Here is a 15,082-nt window from a genome sequence, read left to right on the forward strand (position 1 = left end):
CCAACAAAAGAATCATCACATGAAATCTAATTACCTAAAATCTAAAACCTAAAGTACCCAAACAGCCCCATTTAAAAGTAGAGTTTGTCATATTGGATAAGAATGTAAGACCTAACTGTAAGCTGCCTATTAGAAATTCACTTTAAATATTAAAAACAAGAATAGGTTAAATGTATAAAGATGAGAAAAGATACACCATGATAACACTAACCAATTCCCTGATTAATTTCTCTTACTCTTCACCCCAGGACCCTGAAATTACATTCCAAATAAACTTTCATCCAAGCCTTCATTCAAGCTCCGCTTTGAGAGAAATCCAGGCTAGCTAGCCACTATTACTTTTTTTATCTACTTTCTTAATTTCATCATTTTTAAAAGACCCATGTTCATAGAGTATGTACAAACCTTCTATTAGTTATCACACCAAAATAGAAATTAGAGTTTTCATTTTCTCTGAAATTTCTGAAAATTCTTTTTTTAAATCTCCAATTTTTTTTGTTAATAAGACTAGCCTAAGAGGCGGTGAGCAAATGACAAGCAGCACAGCACTGTTCTGGAAATGTTTTTTGTCTATTCTTCAGATCCTTGACATCATGGGCTTATAATTTGGTAATTAATGCACTTTTTCAGCTATAACAATGATAATTCCTTAAGACATTTGTGCTATTACCGCATCTTGACTTTATTTTTAAGATGACCAACTTAATACCTGAATATCAAGGAATCATAATGTCTATTTTATTACCTATGAATAGAAGGGTCAGCTAAAGAAGATATATCAATAATTAATATCAGAAGGCATCACAGGGGCGCCTGGGTGGCTCAGTCGTTTAAGTGGCCGACTTCGGCTCAGGTCATGATTTCACGGTGCGTGAGTTCGAGCCCGTGTCAGGCTCTGTGCTGACAGCTCGGAGCCTGGAGCCTGTTTCAGATTCTGTGTCTCCCTCTCTCTGACCCTCCCCCGTTCATGCTCTGTCTCTCTCTGTCTCAAAAATAAATAAACGTCAAAAAAATAAAAATAAAAAAAAAGAATAAGGCATCATAAGTCTTTCATTTACTATTTATTCAATCAAACTACATTGAACTTTTAAGGACCTGGTGTGGTTAGTTCTGTGAATTGTACATTGACACACTAGCTAGTAATGAAGGTCATGGTTGGAAGATTTTAATATTTTTCTATAAACCCTTAATCATGCTATTTTAAGGATATAATCCAGTGTTATACTCATTAAAATAGCCATATGTTTAAAGACCCTAAAATTAAGTAGAATTTTGTTTCCCAGTTACCCAAAATGAATAGTAGCAGACAAAACATACATGCACACAGCCAAATTCAACCCAACTGCCTTTGATGTTTCAAGGCCAAGATAAATTCACTCAGCTACTTGAAGCTAAGCCAGAACCACTTCCTTACTAAAATGGAGCTTTCCTTAAGCTACCAAGACCAGTTGAGAATCACCACAAGTTTGCTGAGACCCAAACTATTGATAAATCTGGTGTTGTTTAGAGTTGACTGTAGAATATATCACTGTAGAATGATTCACCATTATAAATAGAAATAAAATAACTAGTTGGATCTTTTTAAATAGATGGGTTGTAATAAAGATGACACAAAGAACTGTGGTCTGCTTTCCAAGTAATAGCTATAATAGTACAACTTTATAATCTTACAACTGGTATACAGTAGGTATAATCTTACAACTGCCTAACTATAAAAACCTATTACTAGGCAATGTTCTTTCAAAGTAGGATCAAAAGCCTGATATTTTGAAATGGTATGAATTTATCACTAAAAATACATGGTGAGGGGGGATTCTTCATGGTAAACTTATGTATTGAGATAGAATATATATACATTAAAGATCACTGTTTATATAATAAAGAGCACAGCTCAACAAATTTTTATGAATTCAACACACTCAGGTTACCATGTAAATTAAGACCAAAGCTATTATCAGCACCTGAGAAACCTCCCCCTGTCCTTTCTCAATCAGTCTCAATCATTATTCCTCGAAAGGTAACCAATTCTGACTTCATCACCATAGATTAGTGGGTTTTTTGTTGAACTTTATATAAATGGAATCACACATTATCTTATAGTATGTACTCTTTTGAGTCTGGCATTTTTGCTCAACATTTTATCTGTGAGATTGATCCAAATTTTTACTTGTAGCTGTAGTTGGATCTTTCTTCAGTGTCTATTGTAAAATATACCACAACTTACTGAAGAACATTTGGGTTATTTACATTCTGGAACTCTTGCAAATAATGGTAATATAAACATTTTGTATATGTTTTTGGTGAACATATGTATGCATTTCTGTTAGGTGTATACCTAAGATTGGAATTTCTGTGACATGAGGTTTATGTGTATTTAATTTCAGTAGATACTGCAAGTTGTTTTCCACAGCAGGGGTACCAATTTACATTCCCCCAGCAGTGTGGAAGAATTCATTATTCTACATTCTTACTACCAATTGGCGTTATCTGTTCTTTTTTTTTTCTTCTCATTGTAGTCACTGTTGAATGGGTGGTGCTATGTCATTGTAGATATAACGTGCATAACTCTATTAATTAATGATGTTGAATGTCCTTTCATATGAACAATTTGCATATATTCCTAACTGCCAATTCAAGTCTTTTGCCTATTTTATTTGGATTGTCTTCCTATTTCTTTATTACTATTTCTTCATAGTAATCTTTGCTAGATATATGCAATTTAAACTGCTTTTCCCCCTCTATGGCTTAAGTTTTAACTCTCTTCATAGTATCTTTTGATTAACGGAATTTTGTAATTTTTAATCACACACAATATGTCAAGTTTATCCTTTATATAGTGTTTCTGTGTCCTTTTTTGAAATCTTTCCTCAACCAATGGTCATGGAAATCTTGTTGTATGATCATCTTTAAAAAACTTACTGTCTTACTTTTCACATTTAAGCATATTACATTTAAGCATTCTATATTTAACTAACTACATACATTAAATCAATCCAGAATTAATTTTTTGTATGGTATAAGGTAGGAGTCAAGATATTTTTTTCCATGTGCATAATCCAGTTCAATTAATCTAGTTCAATTTACTTTTTAAAATCTTTTCCTCAAAATTAAATTACATTAAAATTACATCTTTGTAATTTAAAATTACATTGCATTAAAATTACATCTTTGTTGAAAGTCAAGTGACTGTATATGTGTAGATCTATTTCTGGACCCACTATTCTGCTCAATGGTCTATTTATCTATCTTTGTGCCAAAAAAATAATGCTTTAATTTTAGACTTTTATGAAAGTATTGACATTTGGTGGCTTACGTCCTCAAATTTTGATCTTCACATTGTCTTGACTATTCTAGATCTTTTGCTTTTCCATAAAAATTTTAGAATTACTTTATCAATTTTCATTTATAGAAGTGCTAGTGGAATTTCTTTAAGCTTATTTATTTATTTTTAAGAGAGGGAGGGGAGAGAGAGAGAGAGAGAGAGAGAGAGAGAGAGAGAGAGAGAGAGAATCCCGAGAAGGCCCTGCACTCAGCGCAGAGCCCAATGCAGGGCTCAAATTCATAAACCATGAGATCATGAACTGGGCTTAAATCAAGAGTTGGACACTTAACCAACTAAGCTACCTAGACACCCAGAAGTGCTAGTGGAATATTGATTGACATTGCATTAAATCTATAAATCAGTTTAGGGAGAACAGATATTTTTGCATTGCATTTTCTAATCTTTAGAAATAGCATATCCCTTCTTTTACTTAGTTCTTCTTTCATTTACCTCAATAATATCTTGTAGTTTTTTGTTTGATTTATTTATTTCTAGGTGTTTAATGTTTTTATGTCATTGTAAAGAGTATCATTTTTTAAATGAATTATCTGTATATTTATTGCTGCTATATAAAAAATAGGTTTTTTTATAGTTACCTTGTATTTAGTTACCTTGCTAATTCATTTATCAAGCCTAATGTATTTTGTTTATAGATTATTTTGGATTTTCTATAAACATAATCACATCATCTCCAAATAATGAAATCTAAAATTTTTCAAATTCTTAAGACTCATTTTTTTTTGTCTGTTGCACTGGCTACACCTTCCTGTACAATATTGAATTAAAATGGTGATATTGAACATCCTTGTGTTATTCCTGACTTAGAGAAAGAAGGCATTTACTATCTCCCTATTATGTATGTTTTTTAGAGATATCCATTAATAGTTAAGAACAGTTCTTTCTATTTCTAGATCCTAGGAGATTTTAGCATGAACGGTATTGAATTTTATCAAATGCTTTTTCTGAATCTACTGAGATGACCATGTGGTTTTCTCAAATTCTTCCTGTGGCATATTAATTATGATTGAATTTTTAATATTAAATCAACCATGTATTTCTAGAATAAACTCATCTTGGTCATGAAGGGTTTGATTTGCTAATATTCTATTTAAGATTTTTAATCTATACTTATATAAGAAATTGGTTTTAAAATTTTCCTTTTTGTAATTTCCTTACTAGGTCTTAATTTACAAGTTATGCTGACCTCATAAATTTGCTGACCTTCCATTCTTGTCTTTTTTCCTAGGGGATGGCCCTTTAGGAATCTCACATGAAAGTCAGATGTATTTATGATGGACCCTTCTTGGCAAACTTGAATTCCAGTTTTTTCTCAGTACCATCAATTTGTCAAAATACGTACAGCTTAGCTTTGTCGCCTCTTTACAACTGTATTCTGCTGAGTTTCTATGTGTCTCATCCTGTGCACATACAGCTTAGAAGTAAGCAAATGACTCAAAGGAAAACTGCACAAAGAGTGCTGCATGCGATACTCTGCAGATTTCTCTTTTCAGTACAAAGATCTTTCAGGTCCTAGTTGTCTTAGTAGCTTTAAATTCCAAATTTTTATTGTACACCCAGTGAGGCTGCCAGAACTCAAAAGACATTGGTTTCTTTTCAGCCTGTGTGGCATGTCCTGAGGGGGTAAAAGCAGCAATGAATATAAAACTCACTTCCACATTTTTTTTTTTTTTTCTCAATGAGGTCTTAGCCCCTCAAGTCCTGGCTGTCTAGTTATTCTTCAATGAGTCCATGAAGATTTTTGTTTTTGTTTGTTTACCTAGAATTTTACCCATCTTTTATAGTTGATAACAGAAAGAGTAGGTTGGTAAGAGGTACTCCATCACAGCTAGAATCAGAAGCCCCTAAACAGAGTTCTAAAATAGGTGACCTTCAGCATCACCTCTCACTCCATCATTGCACATCTGGGAACAAACTGCTCCTTTACTGAGTCCAAGAATTTGGGCCCCAGTCAGGGGCAGGATGAAAGACTGTCTCATTCTGCTGAGCCCTGTCATTGTTCACTAACTGGGAGTCATCTTCATGGTTCATTGGTATTGCCTCCAGACAGCAGAATTTTTTAGTAATATTTACAGAGTTATTCTGAGGCATAATTTTACCCAAATTATATTTCTAAATTGTGCCCAACTGATACTAAAACAGGAGATATCATATGACTATAAAGTTTGTTTTTGTTTTTCTGTTTAAACGGCTACTATTTCCTCCTATATAGAAGGGGGATAATATTAACCCATAAATCCAAAATATGAATCTACCACCTGACTAACAGCTTATATACTTATGATTGATTCATTACCGGTAACTTTAACAGTCACAGTATTTCAAGATATGTTGATAGCACAGATTTCTTCCACATGGGCCCCAACCCATGTCCTGTTAATATTGACTATAGTCAGAAATTCATAATAGAGCCAAGAGGACTCCTCTGGACAATTTATTTTCTGATTTCTCTTGGAAGAATCTTATTAAGCCATAGCATATGTTAAGTTTTAATTTTTTTAATGTTTATTTTTGAGAGAGAGAGAGCGTGAGTGGGGGAGGGGCAGAGAGAGAGAGAGGGGGAGACATAGAATCCGGAACAGGCTCTAGGCTCTGAGCTGTCAGCACAGAGCCCAACGTAGGACTTGAACTCATGAACTGAGAGATCGTGACCTGAGCCAAAGTCAGACGCTCAACTGACTGAGCCACCGAGCCACCCAGGCACCTTGCATACGTTAAATTTTAAAAGGAACAAATACCTATAGACTGAAATACTCTTCTGTCACTGTAACCAAGAGCTACACAAAGACAAGTTTGCCTAATCTATAATAAAAGTCTTTCTTAATTTCAAAAATTAATTCTGAGCCTCTGATTTCCTGAATTCCACAATAGAAAAACATTAACTTGGTGGTAATGGCACTGAAAAGCTTACTGGCATTCATTTCTGAAAAGCCATGAAAAGGATAAAAATGAGGGGTGGGTGGACTTTGGGGTAATGTAATCATTTTGCAAGTAAGACATTTGGCCCTAGTTCTAAGCCATTTCCATCTTATTTCAAAGCCTACTTATCTCTTCAGCACCTCACTCCAACTTGTTGTTAGGCTGCAAGGACTTACTGTTTGTTAACATCTGAAACACTGAAGCCTATGGACTTAAACTGCTTTGCCAGGGTATTTCATTCATGACGATACAGTCTTAAATGGTTTGGCTATTTTTGGCATAGCTCTGACAAATAGAGTTCTTGCTTCAGTTCTACCAACAGTGAACAATACAGTCTGGGACCACCCTCATATGCAGCTCTTTATTGAAGACGTGACTAAAATATCACCAGCCTTTAGAGTAGGTGACAGGTGGGAACATGTCACATTTCTGCTTAGGGACAAGGGATGAATTAATAGCTATAAAATGCTAATTTCCTTCCTAAGAGTCTCTGATTAGAAAATGCCATTTCATCCACTTACGGTAAAAAAAAAAAAAAAAAAAAAATGCTATCTCACCTATTGAAGGACAACATCACAGCATGGGAAAACCCAGATGTTTTCCTAGAAAATTTCTGAGACATTGGACAACAGGAGAAAACAATTCACAAAGACGAGAAAGTAATTTCTCCAAGATCTTAACAAATGTGTACTAAAAGCTGCAGAGGACACAAAGACTTACAGAACATTGTTCCTGTTCCTTAAGGAATTCATGGACTAATTAAGAAATAATTAAAATGGCATCTGTGGAACAACACTGATAACACGTTTACATGCATCCATAAGAGCTGGAGAATTCCTCCCAAGTCTGACTGCTCTCATTGGTGATATAACACTATTTTTAATTTGAATTTCTCTGCTCAAATACAAGGTAAGTTTCTTGAGGACAGAAACTCTGCCTTCCTTATAAAGCCTAGAACAATAGTCCATCAATATTTGTTGACTGAAAAGGTTTTTGATGAAGCCAGGGAACTCTGTGCAAATTTCCTTTTGAAGCAAACTTACTATTTTTTTTTATATTTATTCATTTATTTTTGAGAGACAGAGAGAGACAGAGTCACAAGTGGGGAATGGGTAGAGAGAGAAGGAGATGCAGAATCCGAAGCAGGCTCCAGGCTCCGAGCTGTCAGCACAGAGCCCAACGAGGGGCTCGAACTCATGAATCAAGAGATCATGACCTGAGCCGAAGATGGACACTCAACCGTCTAAGCCACCCAGGCGCCCCACAAACTTATTATTTCTAAGTGCGTGCACAAATACGACAAAGGGGACGCTGTTCTGATCCCCAGGGTGTAGTGGGATGTAATGTTATTTCTGTGGGAGTACTATTGACATCAGGAAGGATGAAACTGCTATTCATGCTATCTATTTCTTCCAAAATGATTCAGAAATTAGTTGTGAATGATTCACTAAATGTTCTTAAAGTTAACGTGGGTTTAGTTAATGCTGCCAAACATTCTGTTTGAACATTTGCATTTTTCCTTTGGGGTTGAAAATCAACCCCCCTCAATGTTCCCAGTCTGACTTGTCTAATGAGGACCAGTGTTCCTGCAACTGCAGCAAAGGCTAACTCCCCTAAGCAGAACCATATGTAGAAAGTAAATAAAGTTCAAATATGTAAAAGGAGGTAATAGTTGTTCATTAAACAAGTTCTTTTTTTTTCTTTTTTTTTTTTTTTTTTACTGTTTATTTATTTTTGACAGAGAGAGAGCATGAGTGGTGGAGGGACAGAAAGAGAAGTAGACACAGAATCCAAAGCAGACTCCAGGCTCTGAGCTGTCAGCAACAGAGCCTGATGTGGGGCTTGAACTCACAAACCATGAGATCATGACCTGAGCAGCAGTCGACTCAGCCACCAGGCAACCAAATAGGAAGTTCTTAATAGTGCCTAAGGAAGAGTCCCTTTTACACTTTTTGATGCAATTCTCTCTTGGGAAAATTCTTTCTTCTGTTACCATGACTAATTTAGAACTGTTAGGGCCTAGGTAAACAGCTTCCTTCCTTATGGATTGTTTGAGGTTGTTGGCTTTCACAATCCTCTCTGCTACTGAAGAATATCTAGGTTTCTCCCAACTGTACATTACCGTGACTAAGATAATACTTGGCATACAAGACCAGCTCAGGGGTGCCTGGGTGGCTGAGTCATTTAAGCATCCAACTTTGGCTAAGGTCACTATCTCATGGTTCGTGAGTTTCAAGCCCCACATCAGGCTCTGTGCTGACAGCTCAGAGCCTGGAACCTGCTTCAGATTCTGTGTCTCCCTCTCTCTCTCTCTCTGCCCCAATCCCCGCTCACGCTCTGTGTCTCAAAAACAAATAAACGTTGAAAAAAATTTTTAACAGAAGTCAGGAAGACAGAGAAGAGTTATTAGAAAAGATAACCAGAAATCCCTCTACTACTAAAAAAATAATAACAAAAATAACAAATGCAGGAAAGGTCTATGATTCCCAGAACTTTGGTTTTCAAGAATATATATCAGATATACCTTAGTTGCTTTGTGGGACTGAAACTCTGATTAAAAGCCAAGGTTCTTTGTCAGTAGGGAAAGCATTTTCATATAAAGAACTCACAGTGATTACTTGAAGTAACATCAAAGACTACTTCTCTATCTGTTGCAAGCATATTTAGATATGTACATGGATTTCATACATGCACATATTAATAAATCTATGTTAACAAACACATGTGAGGTTTCTTTTTTTGTTTTTTAACTTTAATTTCAGAGGAGGTGAGATTTTGTGACTGGGAAAGACAATGACATTTCAGGCTCTACTTGTAAAATAAGAAAGGATGCTAGAGAAAAGAAACAATGCTAGAGAAAGCTTTGAAATAGCGCATTCTAAAATACTAATATTTTTAATACTAATATTTTAAAATAGCACATTTTAAAATACTAATATTTCAAAATAAAACATACTACCTTCTCTGTATTGTACTGGGAAAGTTCTTGTTTGTTTTCTCTAGGGGAATTTCAATTACAGTAAGCAACCACCGGACTCCACAACTGAAGTAAAGTAGGGCATTCTAAGTGTAAAAGTCAGAGGACTTCACACCTGTTTTATCACCCTTAGTTCTTGCTTAAATGCTGCCGGTAAATATGCGTGGGCTTCACCTCACGGTCTTCTCAAGAGACCAGGAACTACTCAAAGGAAACACTTAACTCACAAAAGTGCACCACTTCCAGGCTGGAAGCTTCACAAGTATCAGTTCCAGTAGCTTTTCCAAGGAGAAATCTCTTGAATGACAGTCCTCTATTTGATTACCACTGGTGACAAGAAGTTCACTACTTTGCAGAGTGCATATTTGCAATGAAACTGTTTTAACCCAGCTGAAGACAGCATTTCATATCTCTAACCATTATTTTTAGTTCAGTGGGCATTTTGTTTATTAAGGATCAGTCAATACGAACTTGCTTAGGTTTAGATAAAGACCTATACAATTCACAATTTAAAATGCAGAATGTTAAAAAATAGGCATGCCAAGAAGATAAGTATCACTTATCTTCTTAGTGGCCCTCTCTTAGCATATCTAGTATCTATATAACTTCCATTTTATATGGGCATTTGGAGACCATTGAGCCATTATCACAATGGTTTTCAACATGCTGCTGGATATAAGTAATTTTGATTTTTACATTTATCTTTGATCTGTAGTTGGTTTTACAGGGCACTCTTTCTTTTTCAGATTTTAATATCAAGATTATGATTATAAGTAAGTGTAGACATTTTCCGTATTTGTTTCTTTGCTTTGTAACAGTTGGATTAGGATGAGATATATCTGACCTGTAATGTTTGTTTGAACTCACTTACAAAACTATCTGAGCCCCATGCCTTCAAAGATACGTCTTTAATAACTCTTGCTGTTGTTCAATATACAAATTTGTAAGACTTTATTTCACATATATGTATAGCCTAAAGAATAATAATGAAAAGCTTACACATGTTCTCACCACTCAGTTTCAGAGAAAGAACACTATCAGTGCCTTAGAAACCCACTCAAATCATCTATGTATGCCTCTCTCTGATAATCTCCTCCTCTCTGCCCCAACCCCCACCTATCCTGATTTTGGTTTACCATTACTTTGCTTTTCTTCACAATTTTACTATCTTTGTATGCATTGCTAAAGATTATATTCTTTAGTTCTACCAGATTTTGAAATTAAATAATGGAATCATACTCTTCTATTTCTTTTGTGACTTCATTTTTTGTTCTTGCTTTGCTCCTATATTTTTGTTTTGAGATTCATTTATGTTAATAGATGTAGCTGTAGGTCATTTTCACTATTTTATAATATTCCACTGTTTGGCTGTGTCAAAATGTATTTATCCATTCTGCTGAGGGACATTTTGGTTGGTTTTAGTCTGAGGCTTTATTGTTGCTGCTATATGACCATTGTGGTACACTGGTCCCAGAACTCAAGGGTCAGAATTCCTCATATATATGCACCTAAAGTGCATTTGTTGGGTTGTGAGATGCACATATGCTCAGCTTAATAGAATGTGCCTAATAATTTTCCTAAATCGCTTTAACAATTTTTTCTCATTAATTTTTTTTAATTTTATTTTTTAAAATTTACATCCAAGTTAGTTAGCATATAGTGCAACAATGATTTCAGGAATAGATTCCTTAGTGCCCCTTACACATTTAGCCAATCCCCCATCCCACAATCCCTCAGTTTGTTCTCCATATTTATGAGTCTCTTATGTTTTGTCCCCCTCCCTGTTTTTATATTAATTCTCCTTCCCTTCACTTATATTCATCTGTTTTGTCTCTTAGAGTCCTCATATGAGTGAAGTCATATGATTTTTGCCTTTCGCTGACTGACTACTTTCGCTTAGCATAATACCCTCCAGTTCTATCCACATAGTTGCAAATGGCAAGATTCCATTCTTTTCTGTTGCCAACTATCACTCCATTGTATATATATACCACATCTTCTTTATCCATTCATCCATCGATGGACATTTGGGCTCTTTCCATACTTTCGCTACTGTTGATGGCGCTGCTATAAACATTGGGGTGCATGTGTCCCTTCGAAACAGCACACCTGTATCCCTTGGATAAATGCCTAGTAGTGCAATTCTTGGGTCGTAGGGTAGTTCTATTTTTAATTTTTCGAGGAACCTCCATACTGTTTTCCAGAGTGGCTGCACCAGTTTACATTCCCACCAACAATGCAAAAGAGATCTTCATTCTCTGCTTCCTCGCCAACATCTGTTGTTGCCTGAGTTGTTAACGTTAGCCATTCTGACGGGTGTGAGGTGGTATCTCATTGTGGTTTTGATTTGTATTTCCCTGATGATGAGTGATGTTGAGCATTTTTTCATGTGTCGGTTGGCTATCTGCATGTCTTCTTTGGAGAAGTGTCTCTTCATGTTTTTTGCCCATTTCTTCACTGGATTATTTGTTTTTTGGGTGTTGACTTTGATCAGTTCTTTATAGATTTTGGATACTAACCCTTTATCTGATATGTCGTTTGAAAATATCTTCTCCCATTCTGTCGGTTGTCTTTTAGTTTTGCTGACTGTTTCCTTCACTATGCAGAAGCTTTTTATTTTGATGAGGTCCCAGTATTTCATTTTTGTTTTTGCTTCCCTTGCCTCCGGAGACGCATTGAGTAAGAAGTTGCTGCGGCCAAGATCAAAAAGGTTTTTCCTTCTTTCTCCTCGAGGATTTTGATGGCTTCCTGTCTTACATCTAGGTCTTTCATCCATTTTGAGCTTATTTTTGTGTATGGTGTAAGTGATCCAGGTACATTCTCCTGAATGTCGCTGTCCGGTTTTCCCAGCACCATTTGCTGAAGAGACTGTCTTTATTCCATTGGATAGTCTTTCCTGCTTTGTCAAAGATTAGTTGGCCTAATGTTTGTGGGTCCATTTCTGGGTTTTCTATTCTGTTCCATTGATCTGAGTGTCTGTTTTTGTGCCAGTACTCTACTGTCTTGATGATTGCAGCTTGTAGTGGATCTTAAAGTCCAGGATTGTGATGCCTCCAGCTTTGGTTTTCTTTTTCAAGATTGTTTTGGCTATTCGGGGTCTTTTCTGGTTCTATACAAATTTTGGGACTGTTTGTTTTAGCTCTGTGAAGAATGCTGGTGTTATTTTGATAGGGATTGCATTGAATATGTAGATTGCTTTGGGTAGTATCGACATTTTAACCATATTTGTTCTTCCTATCCAGGAGCATGGAATCTTTTTCCATTTTTTGTGTGTCTTCTTCAGTTTATTTCATAAGCTTTCTATAGTTTTGAGTGTATAGATTTTTCACCTCTTTGGTTAGATTTATTCCTAGGTATTACGGTTTTTGGTGCAATGGTAAATGGGATCGATTTCTTGATTTCTCTTTCTGTTGCTTCATTGTTGGTGAATAGGAATGCAACCAATTTCTGTGCATTGATTTTATATCCTGCAACTTTGCTGAATTCATGGATCAGTTCTAGCAGTTTTTTGGTGGAATCCTTTGGGTTTTCCATGTAGAGTAGCATGTCATGTGCGAAGAGTGAAAGTTTGACCTCCTCCTGGCCGATTTAGATGCCTTTTATTTCTTTGTGTTGTCTGACTGCAGAGGCTAAGACTTGCAATACTATGTTGAATAACAGTGGCAAGAGTGGACATCCCTGTCTCGTTCCTGACCTTAGGGGGAAAGCTCTCAGTTTTTCCCCATTGAGGATGATATTAGCGTTGGGTCGTTCATATATGGCTTTTATGATCTTGAGGTATGCTCCTTCTATCCCTACTTTCTTGAGGTTTTTTATCAAGAAAGGATGCTGTATTTTGTCAAATGCTTTCTCTGCATTTATTGAGAGGATCATATGGTTCTTATCCTTTCTTTTATTGATTTGATGAATCATGTTAATTGTTTTGCGGATGTTGAACTAGCCCTGCATCCCAGGTATAAATCCCGCTTGGTCGTGGTGAATAATTTTTTAATGTATTGTTGGATCCAGTTGGCGAATATCTTATTGAGGATTTTTGCATCCATGTTCATCAGGGAAATTGGTCTACAGTTCTCCTTTTTAGTGGGGTCTCTGTTTGGTTTTGGAATCAAGGTAATGCTGGCCTCATAGAAAGAGTTTGGAAGTTTTCCTTCTATTTCTATTTTTTGGAACAGCTTCAAGAGAACAGGTGTTAACTCTTCCTTAAATGTTTGGTAGAATTCCCCTGGAAAGCCATCTGGCCCTGGACTCTTGTTTTTTGGCAGATTTTTTATTACTAATTCAATTTCGTTACTGGTTATGGGTCTGTTCAAATTTTCTATTTCTTCCTGTTTCAGTTTTGGTAGTGTATATGTTTCTAGGAATTGGTCCATTTCTTCCAGATTGCCCATTATATTGGCATATAATTGCTCATCATATTCTCTTATTATTATTTGTATTTCTGCTGTGTTGGTTGTGATCTCTCCTCTTTCATTCTTGGTTTTATTTGGGTCCTTTCCTTTTTTGTTTTGATTAGACTGGCTAGTGGTTTATCAATTTTGTTAATTCTTTCAAAGAACCAGTTTCTGGTTTCATTGATCTGTTTTACTGGTTTTTTGTTTTTTTGTTTTTTTTGGTTTTTTTTTTTGGTTTCAATAGCATTAATTTCTGCTCTAATCTTTATTATTTCCTGTCTTATAGTGGTTTTGGGTTTTATTTGCTGTTCTTTTTCCAATTCTTTTAGGTGTAAGGTTAGGTTGTGTATCTGAGATCTTTCTTCCTTCTTTAGGAAGGCCTGCATTGCTATATACTTTCCTCTGATGACCGCCTTTGCTGCGTCCCATAGATCTGGTTTGGCTACCCAAGGCTTGGCACAGGCTCTGTCATCTGAAGCCCCCAGCCCTCCTTTGGACCCCAAGAGGCAAGGCCCAACATATGCCGGCTCCTGACAAGGCAGGGCCCTGGAGACACAGGCAGGCAGAGCTGGCCCTAGGGCCCTGGGCTTCAAACTAGGCTGTTGATCACCACCTTGTTTGGGGCTGGGCTGGGCTGGGTGGGGTCTGGCTGGCCACCAGGGCTGAGAAGGAGCAGCGCAGCAGCAACAGTGAACGGAGGCCTTGAGCCAGGCGGCCATGGGCCAGGGTGACTTCAGCCTGCTGAAGGCGGGGGGTGGGGGGGGGGACAGGCTCGCTGCAAAGCCGACTTCTGGGTCAGTGAGTGTTGATGTACTTTGGGTTCACTCACTGCCCCAACATCTGCCCAGATGAGCTGGAGAAGTTGGTGCAGGTGGTACGGCAGCTGGAGGCTGAGCCCGCCTGCCCCTGGTGCAGCCTATCTTCGTTACTGTGGACCCCGAGTGGGACACTGTCTCAGCCATGGCCCACTACCTACAGGACTTCCACCCATGGTTGCTGGGCCTGACTGGTTCTGCTGAGCAGGTAGCCCAAGTGAGGCACAGCTACTGCGTGTACTACAGTGCAGGCCCCAAGGACAAGGACCAGGATTACATCGTGGACCACTCCATTGCCATCTACCTGCTCAGCCCTGAGCTGAGCAGATCTGAGTTTTCTGTCCAAATCACAAACGCTTCCTCCTCTTTACTCAATTGATTTACTGTATTTGCTAATTAAATTAGAGCACCATCCCAAGCACACAACATTAGCTAGGATGGAGAGGGGATGGGCATTCTCAGTATTTCTTCTGGGGAAGGAACACACTGCTCTTTTAGCATCATTGATCACAATTGATTACGTTGCTGATGTTTTACATCTCATATGTTGCTGATACTTCAAGTCACCGGATCAGTAATAGAAAATGAAGCTGAATGTAGATTTGTCAGTGTGTGTGAGACAGAACTTAAACTTCAGAGG

General features: G+C 37.0%; 1 pseudogene; it reads left to right on the forward strand.

Annotated features, from left to right (window-relative positions):
• LOC121030325 (protein SCO2 homolog, mitochondrial-like) overlaps window positions 1-14,821 on the forward strand; it is a 33,074-nt pseudogene extending 18,253 nt beyond the window's left edge.
• The last annotated feature ends 261 nt before the right edge of the window (window positions 14,822-15,082 follow it).

This window comes from Herpailurus yagouaroundi, unplaced genomic scaffold (genome assembly GCF_014898765.1).
Source record: "Herpailurus yagouaroundi ecotype Mexico unplaced genomic scaffold, PumYag 140, whole genome shotgun sequence".
NCBI lineage: Eukaryota > Metazoa > Chordata > Mammalia > Carnivora > Felidae > Herpailurus > Herpailurus yagouaroundi.